Genomic DNA, 12,443 nt, shown 5'->3' on the forward strand with positions numbered 1-12,443 from the left:
AGACCTACCCTTAGACAAAATTCTCTGGGCCAAATTAGTCTCAGTTACACCTGGGTGAATTCAAAGGAACTCCACTGACGCTGATGCAGCTACTCTGGGCATATCCAGATGTAACTCAAGACAGAGCGTAGCCCACCATTTGGTTTGTCCAACAACCATTCATAAGCAGAAATTTGTAAAAGAAGAAAAATTGTTATTATACAATTTAGGACTAAATTCTGCCCTCAGCTGCGGGCAGAGGGGCTCTCAGTGACTTTACATGGAACAAGCCAGGCAGATATACGGGCAGAATTTGGCCCTTAAAACTGCAGTCTGTCCCCCTGCAATCCCATCTTTGTAGCGTAGGAGCAATATACACCAAGATACTAATTAACAGTAATGCCTTCAAAAACACTCTGAACATGCCATAAACAGCGTTTGTCAAGATTAATGAAGCTTGTAAGTATTACAAACTGCAAAGAACCATAGCCCAGGGTCTTGTTGCAACAGTCTCCTTCCTACTATTCTATTCTCTTCATGTTCTTCTACCGCCCTCATCACCATATATCGGATGGATAAAGCTTACTCTCAGAGTTCCCTGACAACCTCCGACAGACCAGGTTCTGCTTTGTGGGTTGCTTTGTTGGGGAATGTGCGTTGAAGTCCAAATCCATGTCTGTGGCGTTCAAAGGCCTACCAGTGCTTCTCTCTGGCTGACAACCGTCCAGCAGCAGGAACGTGAGCACTGGGAATCTCTGCAACACAAACTACATTTGTGAACCACCATAAAACCCCGGGCAATAAACCTGCCCTCCCATGAGCCTGGGCTCCAATTCCATTTTATCGACTTGTCATCACCCTTTTAAAACAAACCAGGCACATGTTTTATTTGGAGAGGAAAGTTGAACTGGCATAAACAGAGTTTGGGTACATAAACATATTTTGAATGGGGCTGCTTACTATGCCAGTCTCTGGGAATTGCCTTATCAGAGAAGCTATGTCTCAAAGCACTAAATGAAGGGCGATGTTTTGTTTATTGTTGTGTTATCAAACTTATACGTAGGCCATATCTATCCATACAGTGCTGATACAGCTGCAGCACATCTGGTGAAGATGCTCTCTGCAGATAGGAAAGAACTCCCCCGTTGGCATAAAAAAAATCCACCTCCGTGAGCAGCAGAAGCTACATCGACAGGAGAAGCTTTCGCGCCGACACAGCGCTGTGCACATAAGCACTTAGGTTGGTGTAACTTATATCGCTATGGGGGGTGAGGGGGTGGTTTATTCACATCTACCTGGTTACAAGAGACTATGAGTCAGCCCAACTATACTTTGATACAGGCTTAGAGCCCAGGAAAACATTTTTAGAGAACTTTGACCTATTTAGTTGAGATCTCAGACTTTTTCACCTAGGGGAGAAAAAAGACCGACTTGCACATTTTTGCAAGAAATAAGCGTTCAATACAAGCTTGTAGCATTTAAGGACAGCAAGAATATTCAGAGTTATAATTTAAACATCAATAACTATTTTGGAAAGGGTATAAGCCCTCCTGCTTCAGGATTCAAACCAAACTCTACTTAGAGCTCAGGGGGGAACTTTTCCTAGGGCCAGGTTATCCCACAACTGTCGGGTTTCATGCATCTTCCTCTGAAGCATCTGGTCCTGGCCAGTCAAAAGCAGGATACTGCACTCGATGTACTGCTGCCTGATGTTCTGAAAATGATACATCTTCCTTGGAGAAGCTGGCTGGTTTTCTATAAAACTCGGGGCAACTGGGTGGGTGAAATCCTGGCTCCCTAAAGTAACTGAGGCCAGGATTTAACCCTTAATATTGGAATCCCCCGTTTTTTTAAGGTTTCAGGTACGGTGCCCCCTGATGCATCCCCAGAATATTGGACATTCGCACACAATCATCATACCAGCAGGGATGAAGCAACGCACTCTTCAAAATGGCGTCCTGCCTACGTGACACTAGACAAAACCACGTCCGGTTTTATATCAGTACCCGACAGGGGACAAGCCACACAAAAAGCAGACGAGTGGCCAGCCTAGTTTCAGGTGTGCCCAGAGTCCTTTGCGAATTGAAGAGTCTGTAATGTATTAATCTACTTAATCCCTCATATAGTGCTTTACAAACATTAACTATTTAATATACACGGGAACAGCTGGAGTGTGGCATCCTGATGCGTTGTTACACAATTCATTAAAAGATCTGCTCACTCTTTTCATAGACTCATAACTTCATTAGTTTTAAATTAACTTTCTTCAAACATGGCAAAGGCTCTAACTGAAGATTAAGTATTTGCCAAGATTTTTAAGCTATTTTGAGCTGAATGTTAAGAAGCCTTAAATTTTTTCCCCATATGTGTGTTTCTCAAATTCAGCAGTTTAGCTTTCAACAAAAAGAAAATGTACTTCCAGAATATGAATTAGCATAAGGAATTTTTTTTTTTTTGGAAGATGTAATGTCCTGAAAATAGAGATTTTTCATGATGCTGCCTTTTCAGAATCTCCGCTATCTCTCTGCCACTGATACCATCATAACAAATAAGAACACAGAAATGGCCCTACTGGGTCAGACCAAAGGTCCATCTAGCCCAGTATCCTGTCTGCTGACAGTGGCCAATGCCAGGTGCCCCAGAGGGAATGAACAGAACAGATAATCATCAAGTGATCCATCCCCTGTCACCCATTCCCAGCTTCTGGCAAATAAAGTAAAACATTTTTGAATCCGCAAATCAAGTTGTTGCTCGTTGGAATGAAAGACGTGGTTAAGATACAGACATCCTATAAGTCTGCTCAAAAAAAAAAAAAAAAAAAAACGAAAAAAAAATTCTGTACATTTTTTTCCCCAATGAAATTAGAAGTTTTTGTTTCGTTTGACATTTCCCCCCAAATTTTCCAAAAACCAGGCAAAATAAAATGTTTTTTGCTTGAAACCAAATTAAAATCGAATGAAGACAAATTTCTTGTGGGCGGAGTTTTTTCCTGTTCTGTCCTTCCCCTCCCCTCCAAATCAAATCATTTCCAAACTAAATTTCATTTAGGCAAAAATCGGAAAATTTAAAAGGATACGAAAGTTTTCATGACATATTTTGTATTGTTCAAAGAGGAATGTTTGTCAAGCAAACCTTTTCGACCAGCTCTGCTATCATCTGCCAAAGTAACAGAAGCCAAAACCATAGAAACAGCAACAGTAGACGCCCAGAAAGTGCAAGCCAGACTCAAGCATGTCTCTTATTTCTGGGGATAGCATTCTAGCACAAGTCCTCCTCATGTCTGAGGCTGCCGACTGAAAGCTCATTAAGACTAGTGACCTTTGAAGTCGTTAGGTAGCAACAGATTTGTTAGAATAGTTTTCTTTAAAGTTTCGGAATTGATCTTAGAAATATCTGCCACCGTTTCATGACACTCATTGGCTTGCCTCTACCAGCAGAGACTGGCACCAAACTTTGCACTTACGTTTGCATCAAATAGGGCACCTGCGGCAATCAGCAGTTCCCTACACAAGCCAGTCATTTTACTCCTGCCTTAAGTCATCAGATTAATAAAATGCTCATTTCCCGTTTCATGGGGGGGAGGGGTTAAATTATATATAAAACCATTTCCTTAGTGACTGACCTTTTCATGATTCAGGATACTGATTCCCCATCGTGTGTATTATACAGGCACTTCCCTTTCAAAGGGGGTCAGATGAGATGATCACAGTGGTCTCTTGTCAATAGCATCCCCTGGGAGCTTTGACGGGGTTGTACGCTCACTCGAGGCCTGGTCGCTCGGTAGCACTCGGCAGGGACAGGTTCTCCGCCCGCTGGCCTTCCAGCGTCCCAGAGAACAAACAAACAAATTGAGGAGCAGGAAAATTAACAAAAAACAAGAAAATACCATCAGTCCCAGCTGGGCTCTCTCCCTCCAGAGGGCCTTGGCCCACTCCAAGTCAGGCTCAAAGACCAGCAGGCGAATATGGCACAGCCCTTTTGCCTCAGATAATTTGGGCCTTAAGGCAAGGGAGTGGGCTCTGGCCCCCGCCAGGCCTCTCCCTGGGAGCTGGGAAGCTCAGTACTCTACTCTGCTGACCTCCCAGAGCTGCCCACCCCTCAGCTGACCTTCTCAAACTCCTCCTCCACTCTGGACATCACTTGCACATATGGCAGGCCCAGAGCAACTCCTTCCTGACAGGTTCAGGATTTATACCCCTGGTTTATATCTTCACATCCTTTCTTGCCTGAAAAGCTGCCACTTTACAAAAAGGGCGAGAAGCAGACCTAACAATCAATGGCCCCCATTGGGAAAGATACCAGGCAAACTAACCAGTGACTGGTGGTCAATATGCAACAGACGAGCTGAAAAGCTGGACTATAGAACAGCAAAAGCACAAAAGAACAGTAATTTAAAACAATAGGTAGCTGTACAAAGCCAAAAAGGACTAAAAGTATATGGATGTTATCATTGCAGGTGATTATAAACTCGTAAGTACCATAAAACTTTGGAGAAAAAAGGCACAAAAGAGTTAGTAATGATAGATGTAATACGTAGTTACTACCTGAACCTATGGGTCTCCAAAGCTACTAGGCTCAGATCTGGTTTTGATCTGGACAGTATTTGATTCAGTGACCAAGACAATATCAGGGCCGGCTCCAGAGTTTTTGCCGCCCCAGTGGCGCAAAAAAAAAAAAAAAAAAAAGCTGCGATCGCGATCTGCGGCGGCAATTCGGCGGGAGGTCCTTCGCTCCGAGCGGGAGTGAGGGACCGTCCGCCGAATTGCCGCCGAATAGCTGGATGTGCCGCCCCTCTCCGGAGGGGCCACCCCAAGCACCTTCTTGGCAAGCTGGTGCCTGGAGCCGGCCCTGGACAATATGAGCAAATTAGAAATGCTTACGTCTTTATGTCCAGTGACTACAGTCTGAATAAATGTAATCTAATCTGAAAATCAAAACCAATTATTACAGAAACACATTGTAATTACTTTGGACAGGGCAACTTGGAAACAATGCAAGATGAACTGTGGCAAGTATACTGGATATAAATTCTGAAAAACGCTTCACTTGGGGGGGAAAAAAAGTTTACCCAGGATTAACCCACTGATTTAGGCAGGATTATATAGACCAGCAACCGACATTTTAAAAACAAAGGTAGTTAGGAAATATTAAGAGAAATTTTAACAGTTTCTTTTAATAGAAAAAAATGTATTCAGTGAATGGCCTTGATAGACAAAATGTAGCCTAGGGTAGGGAAATAACTGTATATTATGTCATGATTTTGTTTTGTGGCACCATTTCAAAGAAAGGAGATTGAAAATAATAATATAGAAGTCTTCCCAGCCTGTAATAATAGGCTTGCAGGTTGTATTTTAGATGCTATTTGAGATTCCCAAAACAAGAATAGTTTCTGTCCAAGTAGCCTTTACTTCTCAAACAACATGTACCTTTTTCAATTTATTCTCCTCAAAATGTCCTAGTGCCTGCCTTTCTTCCAATGTCCTGTCTTCTATAATAGGAAATATATATTTTTACAAATTTAAAAGCTAGCCTACAGTCCAGCATTGGCAATGTTAAATAGCCCCATATCTGCAATACCTTAAATGGAGAACTATCTATTTGAAATATTTTTGTTTACAAGCAAATATAAATATCTTAACAATCCAGACAGCAAAATAATTTACAAGAATAAGGACAGTAGAAATACAAAGATTTCTTCCTCCTCTGCTGTGCCAAGCAATAATGCTAGGCCCAATTATCCATTCCTATGCCCTTGCTATCAAGAAATCCATCTAGGTACCCATCTGGTTCCCAGCACCATAGCACTTCATAAATATTGATGAAATTATCCTCAGAACCCCCCTGGGAGGCAGGGAAGTAGCATTATCACCATTCCATAGGAGGGGAACTGAGGTAAAGCAAAATGAAATGACTTCACAGGCACGCAGGGAGTCTGTAATAGCACCAGGGGTTGAACCTAGCCTCTTAAGCACAGGCCAGTATCTTAGGCCAGGCCTAATTTTTGTACCAGCATAGCCATTTTGGTTACAGGTGTAATTTTTTTTTAAATCATTTTTTATTTATTTTAACTGAAGTAGTTATACTGTACAACCCCTCGTGGGCCCAGTTATAACAGTGTAAAGGGGTAGGTGGTATACCAGTATAAAGCAACTTTATACCAACGTAACAGCATTCACGAGATATTGGTTTAACTGTCCCTAAACTTCTAACTCCCAGCTGCTGGGACTCAGACATTAAGATGAGAAGGGACCATTATGATCATCTAGTCTGACCTCATGCACATTGCAGGCCAGACGGGACAACAAGGGATGGATCACTTCATAATCGGCCTGTTCTGTTCCTTCCCTCTGAAGCATCTGGTACTGGCCACTGTCAGACTGAGGATACCAGGCTGATGGACCATTGGTCTGACCCAGCACGGCCATTCTTATCTTTTTAACTGTAAAGTGGTCCAACTTTTGTGTTCAGACAAGCCCTCAAGCATAAGTTTGTCTTTCCTCTACATAATGTATAGTTTAGTAGTATACCTAGATTTAAGCTTTTTGGACAGGGAATAGCTTTGAAGAAAAAAAATACCCATATCTAGGTTTCCTATTTAGATACACAGGAACTTCAGTCTTTTGAGTAGTTTCAGTACAATCAGGACTTTTCAGGTTCTATTATTTCCGCTTTTTAAAAATTATGTAAGATTGATGACCTCCCTAGCTCCCCATTCCCCATGATAAACTCCCACTAAGCATGAAAGATCCATAGGGCCCAACTGCTTCCAATACAACAAAACTGGCAGATTTCAGATAACTTGAAGATGTGTGTTTAACTTCTGAATGTTTGGTCCCGCTGGGGTTACATCAGATTAAACATGAAAGTTAAAACCCCAGATATTTGCATAAAAATAAAGCCAACTTTTAAAGATCTTTTACAGAGTACCGTATGTACAATTTGTTGAGTACAAAGGTTGATCTATTGCTTTAAAACAAAAAAAGCAGTCAGTTTACACACCTCCAAACATAGCCAGTGGCAATAAATCTTGATATATTTTGATTGGAGTCAAATAATTGCATATTTGAATTTGAAAAACTGTGCTGAGCAAGCCAGCATTAGCCTACTGTTAAATGGAGATTTTTGTAATTGGAGCACACCATTAAACTTGCCATATTTTAAGAGCTGAAAGGGGGCTGTGACAAACCAAGACAATTATATGTATAGCTGGAGTGTATGAAATAAACAAGTGTTCTGTATAAACTAATGTGGAAGCTTACAGCTTCTGAATAAAAATCTTCTTGCTCACTGACCTTTAAAGAATGACAGAGCGTGTGTGTATACGCTTAATGTCAAAATCCCTTTTCCTGCTGCCAGGTATTCCAATACCCTGCAATTCTGGCTTAACAGTGCCATTTAGTAACTGACACCATTGATAAATGCAACCGCTAACAGAATACAAGTCCTGGAAACACAGGGACAGAAAAACATTCTGCCCTGCCTTAGATTGCTTTGAATGGTGTAATTCAACAATAAAAAACTTACTATATTGTGTAAATGGTACAGAGGCAAGTAGTTTGCAGAAGCCTCTTGCAACATAGCCTTGGATTTTTCTATTGTACTCATCAGTGCGTGGACCTTCATGCCTGGCGTAGTTTAGGACTGGAGAAACATTCAACATTTGAGACTTTAATAGTGCAAGCAAAGACAGTGAGCTCCCCACACACCACCAAAATTGCAGAAGCATGGACGTGTCATTTAGAACCAATTGTGTGATTTATCAGCAAGCCAAACACCGAGTAGATGGCTAGCTCAGTTACCACATGCTCATCAATAGCTTGAACTGTCGGTTGCTGGACACATTTCAACTTTATGTGAATTCAGCGGCTTTAGTATCTCGCCCCATACTTTAAACTTTGTCAGCAGAGCAATGTATAGGACAATGACAGAGCAGGGAAATTTAGAAAAAAGCTCAATAGAGAGACATGGTGTGTTCTTGCAGCAGCTACATGGAAAAATTGTTCCATTTAATGTCAGGTGCTGAGCACATTAATAATGTTGGTATCAAGATTTTTTCTGCTATACTAAAATGTGGTGAGGTTGCCGTGTCCATTTTTATTATTTAAGCATGAACACCTCCCAGTGCCTTGTAATTTAATGGGGAGCCTAGCAATCAGCTGAGTTTGAGGTGTATGACATTGCAATTTCTCCACATTACAAAAAAAGGTCATGATTTGAGAATATTGTGGCCAATTTTTCTAGTGTCAACAAGCCTGGAGCAACTATGCTCTAACGTTAGTGAGGAATGTGGTCTAGTATTTGTGCAGTGGATTGAAAGTTTCAGAGAAGTGCTGCATTTACACAAAGATTAGAAAGTAAACCCACAAGAGTCCAGGTTGTATAAGCCAATTCTGAAGACCCCACTCTCATAAATTTCTATTGTCCTTACTGGGACAATACCAAAACTGCCATATATAGTAAAGCTAAAATTAAGCAAACTATTTCAAACCACTGCAGTGAAGAGTATTTTTTCAAGGCTCAGTTTTTGAAATGCCTGATCATGCCAGGAATTTGGGTAAGCGCAAATCCTGGACACTAATTTCAAAGTTCCTCTGTGTAACATGAACAAAAACCCTGAGGGATGCAGACAACCTTAAACTCCACATACACCTTTGTAGGAAACAATGTTTTAGACTGAGGTGTCTCCCAACCAGGCATTATATGGGGAAGTAAATGCCTTCCTTGCACCTACTCTGATGTCTTAAGTGGGGGGAAGGTGCCTGTGCCTCTTAAGAATCTATTACCCATATTAAACATTGGAAGAGGGGACAGGAAAAGCCACCACTATTTCTGTGACTCTCCTCTCAAGGGCAGCACAAAGTTGATTAGAGGCCAGGGCTGAGAAAGCCAACTTTGCCGTCTACCAGTATCTGCCCTGCAGCTCCCCCCCGGGCTCTGACCTTTAAGGGGAGCACCTGCACTTCTCTTCTCCCATCTTGGAACTGCAGCTTGAATTAACAGCAGTGGCTCAGTCTTCAGAACATTGCGTCCCTCCTGCTTTCCCAGGTGGCTCTTCCTCCAGACAAGGGAGCACCTAGTTTGCTGGGGAGGCGAAACAGAAGGAGGTGCCGCAAGACTGAAATTGAAAGGCCGACCAAGGGGGACTCCCTCATTTTTCCTCGCGGTCTGCTGCAGCAGAACCACTTGAATGAGATATGTTGTTAAAGACGAGACTTGTTTAAATCCACTTTATTGACAAGTCCACTACACAGCCATTTACATTCAGTATTCATACAAACTGAATTCTTCACATGCGAGTTCCACCCTGGACAGTCCTAACTGCATCTGATTCTCTCTAGTGGATTAGTGATAGAATTTTGAGACAACTGTCCCTCCACCTCACCCCCTCATAAAGCCTCAATTTTCAAAATAAAACCAAAACCATTTGAGACAAATTACTACAATTTTCACACCATTACATCTGAGTACTGACAAAAACTACATTGTCAGCGATGAAGGTCCTGCGGTTTACAGATGGATACCGTGCAATTTTTCTCCTGCTAAACTAATCAAAATTGCATCGTGATCCACCCGACAACAGCAAAACAAAGCTTAGCATACAGGCAACTTTTAAACAGCAGAATTGGCGACAAGTCCTCCTTTCCTCCACAGGCCGGGACAAGTGCAATACTCTACACATAGCTACAAGTAATGCAACAAATCCCCACCCATGGAGAAACCAGTGCAAAAGCCTTCTTCGGAAAAAAAATGTTCAGAAACCTATACCTTGCAACCGAATGAATGCAACCACAGTCAGTTTTGCATGGATTTGCACAGCGTTTGAAATAAGCTGGAATGCAATCCTGCAAAACTGACTGTAGTCAGCACTATCTTTTCATGACAGCCACTGGCCAAGATGCATTTTATCTGGCAGTACTATAAGTGCCCACATTACAGTAGATCCAATTCAAAAACTACCTGCACTATGAGCACTTTGATACTGCTAGGACAAAAATCAGTTTTATTTCTTTCGTAAGAACCTTAAAGGAAAAGACACCCTGGGTTTTAATTACAGGCTATTTTAATGGTTAATTTAATATATGGAGGATGAACAAACTTTTCCAAGATGTACAGTAGGCAGCTTGTGCCAGAAGGAGCATTTAGGGCAGTAGATTCTAAGCTACTTCACTAACTGCACTAGATGCACCTTAACACAAGGAACACTTGTAACGCAGATGTAAAGCAGCAAAGCAGGCTCCATTATGGTGACATCTACGATCCTACAAGAACGTGGGATTGAATTGCCATTGTAATGCTAGAAGTGCTTCCACTGCAGTAGATACCAACATGCTACCTGCACTGTAAGCACTTTTGCACAACTCAAGGCCCTTCCACCAGGATGAAGCTCCTCAGACTTAGGTCTGCTTTTCTCCAGCACAGTGAAGATTAGGTAGAAACGTGTTTCAGTATTAATGCTGCATTCAGAACACCTGCAAAGAGAAAAAACAGAACATTACCACCACGCACAGAAAATATAGCAATTAAGAATGTACACTCAAAAGATCTTGAGGGGAACTTATTGCTGAATTTCAGATTCAGTGCAACCTTTTCCCATTGTTCATTCAAGTGCAGGTTCAGAACTAGGTTTTGAGTAAAAAATGTCAAGGTGCCCAGTAAAGTTGAACCAGGTTGTTTAGCAGGAATTTAGTGAAGCGGATTCCAAAATTAAGCTAAAATAAAAAGCCCACCATATGGCTCGCTTTGATTTTTTTATTCAGGAGTTTAAAAAACAGGTGATGTTCTCTTAAGTCTTCTGGCCCACCTACACTTAGGTGCCTCCCAATAAGAAACCCAATACTTAGCATATATTTTACTTTAATTTGACCAAGTGCCTCCAGTACTAATATTAGCTCCCTTTTACTCACCCTGACCAATGTGCTCAAAGTTAATAATTGTTTCTCCAGTAGCTTGAACAAAATTCTGCCATGTGATTTCATTCATTGTTCCATCATTGTCAGAATTTACAGGACTACATCTGTAGCTAATTACAATAGATTAGAATTCAAAAGACGACCCCTCAGATATTCTGTTATTTAAAATTAATGCAAAAGCTATGCTCTCAATACAAGTAAGACTCATAGGTAAAGTTACTGTTATGTACCTTACATTATCACCCTATAAGCGGGAAGCTGAAGACAAGATGCCCTCAGATCTAGTTTATCTAGGATCTAGATATAGCATATGGCAGATATGTTCAGTTTTGAGTAGATTTTTCCATTAAAAACTATAATAGAGGGAGTCTTATCAGAGGTTTAATAGCAGTCTAACCATGTATTGGTCAGTTTCCTCCGTTATGCACAAGAGGGCCGAATACCTACCCCATCCCCCAACAGGGCATTATCTCCCCCTTAGCCATTCTGCCTCTCCCATTTCCAAAGGCTCTGAGGCACTCATATCTTGCCATAAGTGTTATCTCATGGCAGACTGACCATCTGCTTGGCGGGGGGGAAGGGGGAAAGGGATTATTCAGCATTATTCCCTATGTGCATGCAGACCACTCAACTGAGCTGGGTGCACCCACACTAAGACAACACAACCCTAAATAAAATAAATGCTTTATAAGCATATCTGAGCTTATTTCGTAGCACAAACCCACAGCTAGCTAGCTATTTCAGCTAAAGGTTATAAAGTAGACGGTGTAGTGTTGCACACAGTTAAGTGACAATGAAAAGCTGGTTCTGATTAATATGGAATAAAATGAATACATTATAGTGTCTGTGGATTCAGTTTATGAATCGAGGCACACTTCTTGCACTTAATGCTTTACACAATCACATGCTACCTCAGCTACCTTGTGCTGGTAATCAAAAAATTGCCTAAATAATGCAAGATAAAAGAGACCACATTAGATCACTTATGTAAAACAGATCTACTCACCACATTCCACTGCCAACATTAAAAGAAATTTAAAATCTAATCCAGAGTTGATTTGATCTCAAAAAAGTTGCCTGCAGATTAATAATAATTTTACCCCTTTTATTTTTTTTTTTTTTAAAGTTTCACTAGCTGCAAAGTTGTAGTTGCTATTTGTTACCGTAAGAGCTGTACACTGCATGCAGAGCTTCAGAAACACTAACAGGTTAACCCTCATGCCAAAAGAAAGATAACATTATTCAACAGTGCATCGTTCCAATCTCTGCAAAGCACCCCCATAGGGCAACCCACAAGTTCGGTTTGCAAACCTTGCTCCCTCTTCAATTAAAGATAGCCACCCCCCCAAAAAAAAAGTTGCAGAAGGACAATTAAAAAAAAACTACAAAAAATCCTCCCCTCCTCCAAAAAAAAAAAAACCGCCTGTTCTCTGCAGAACACCCAGGGCCAGGGATCGGACCCGCACCTGCCCCCCAACTTCTACCGGCCCCACCTCTGCACGGGCGAGAGGCAGCGGGGGAAAGGCCGAAAGCTGCGACCCGGGGCTGACCCCC

The sequence above is a fragment of the Emys orbicularis genome, chromosome 9 (genome assembly GCF_028017835.1).
Source record: "Emys orbicularis isolate rEmyOrb1 chromosome 9, rEmyOrb1.hap1, whole genome shotgun sequence".
Classification (NCBI taxonomy): Eukaryota; Metazoa; Chordata; order Testudines; family Emydidae; genus Emys; species Emys orbicularis.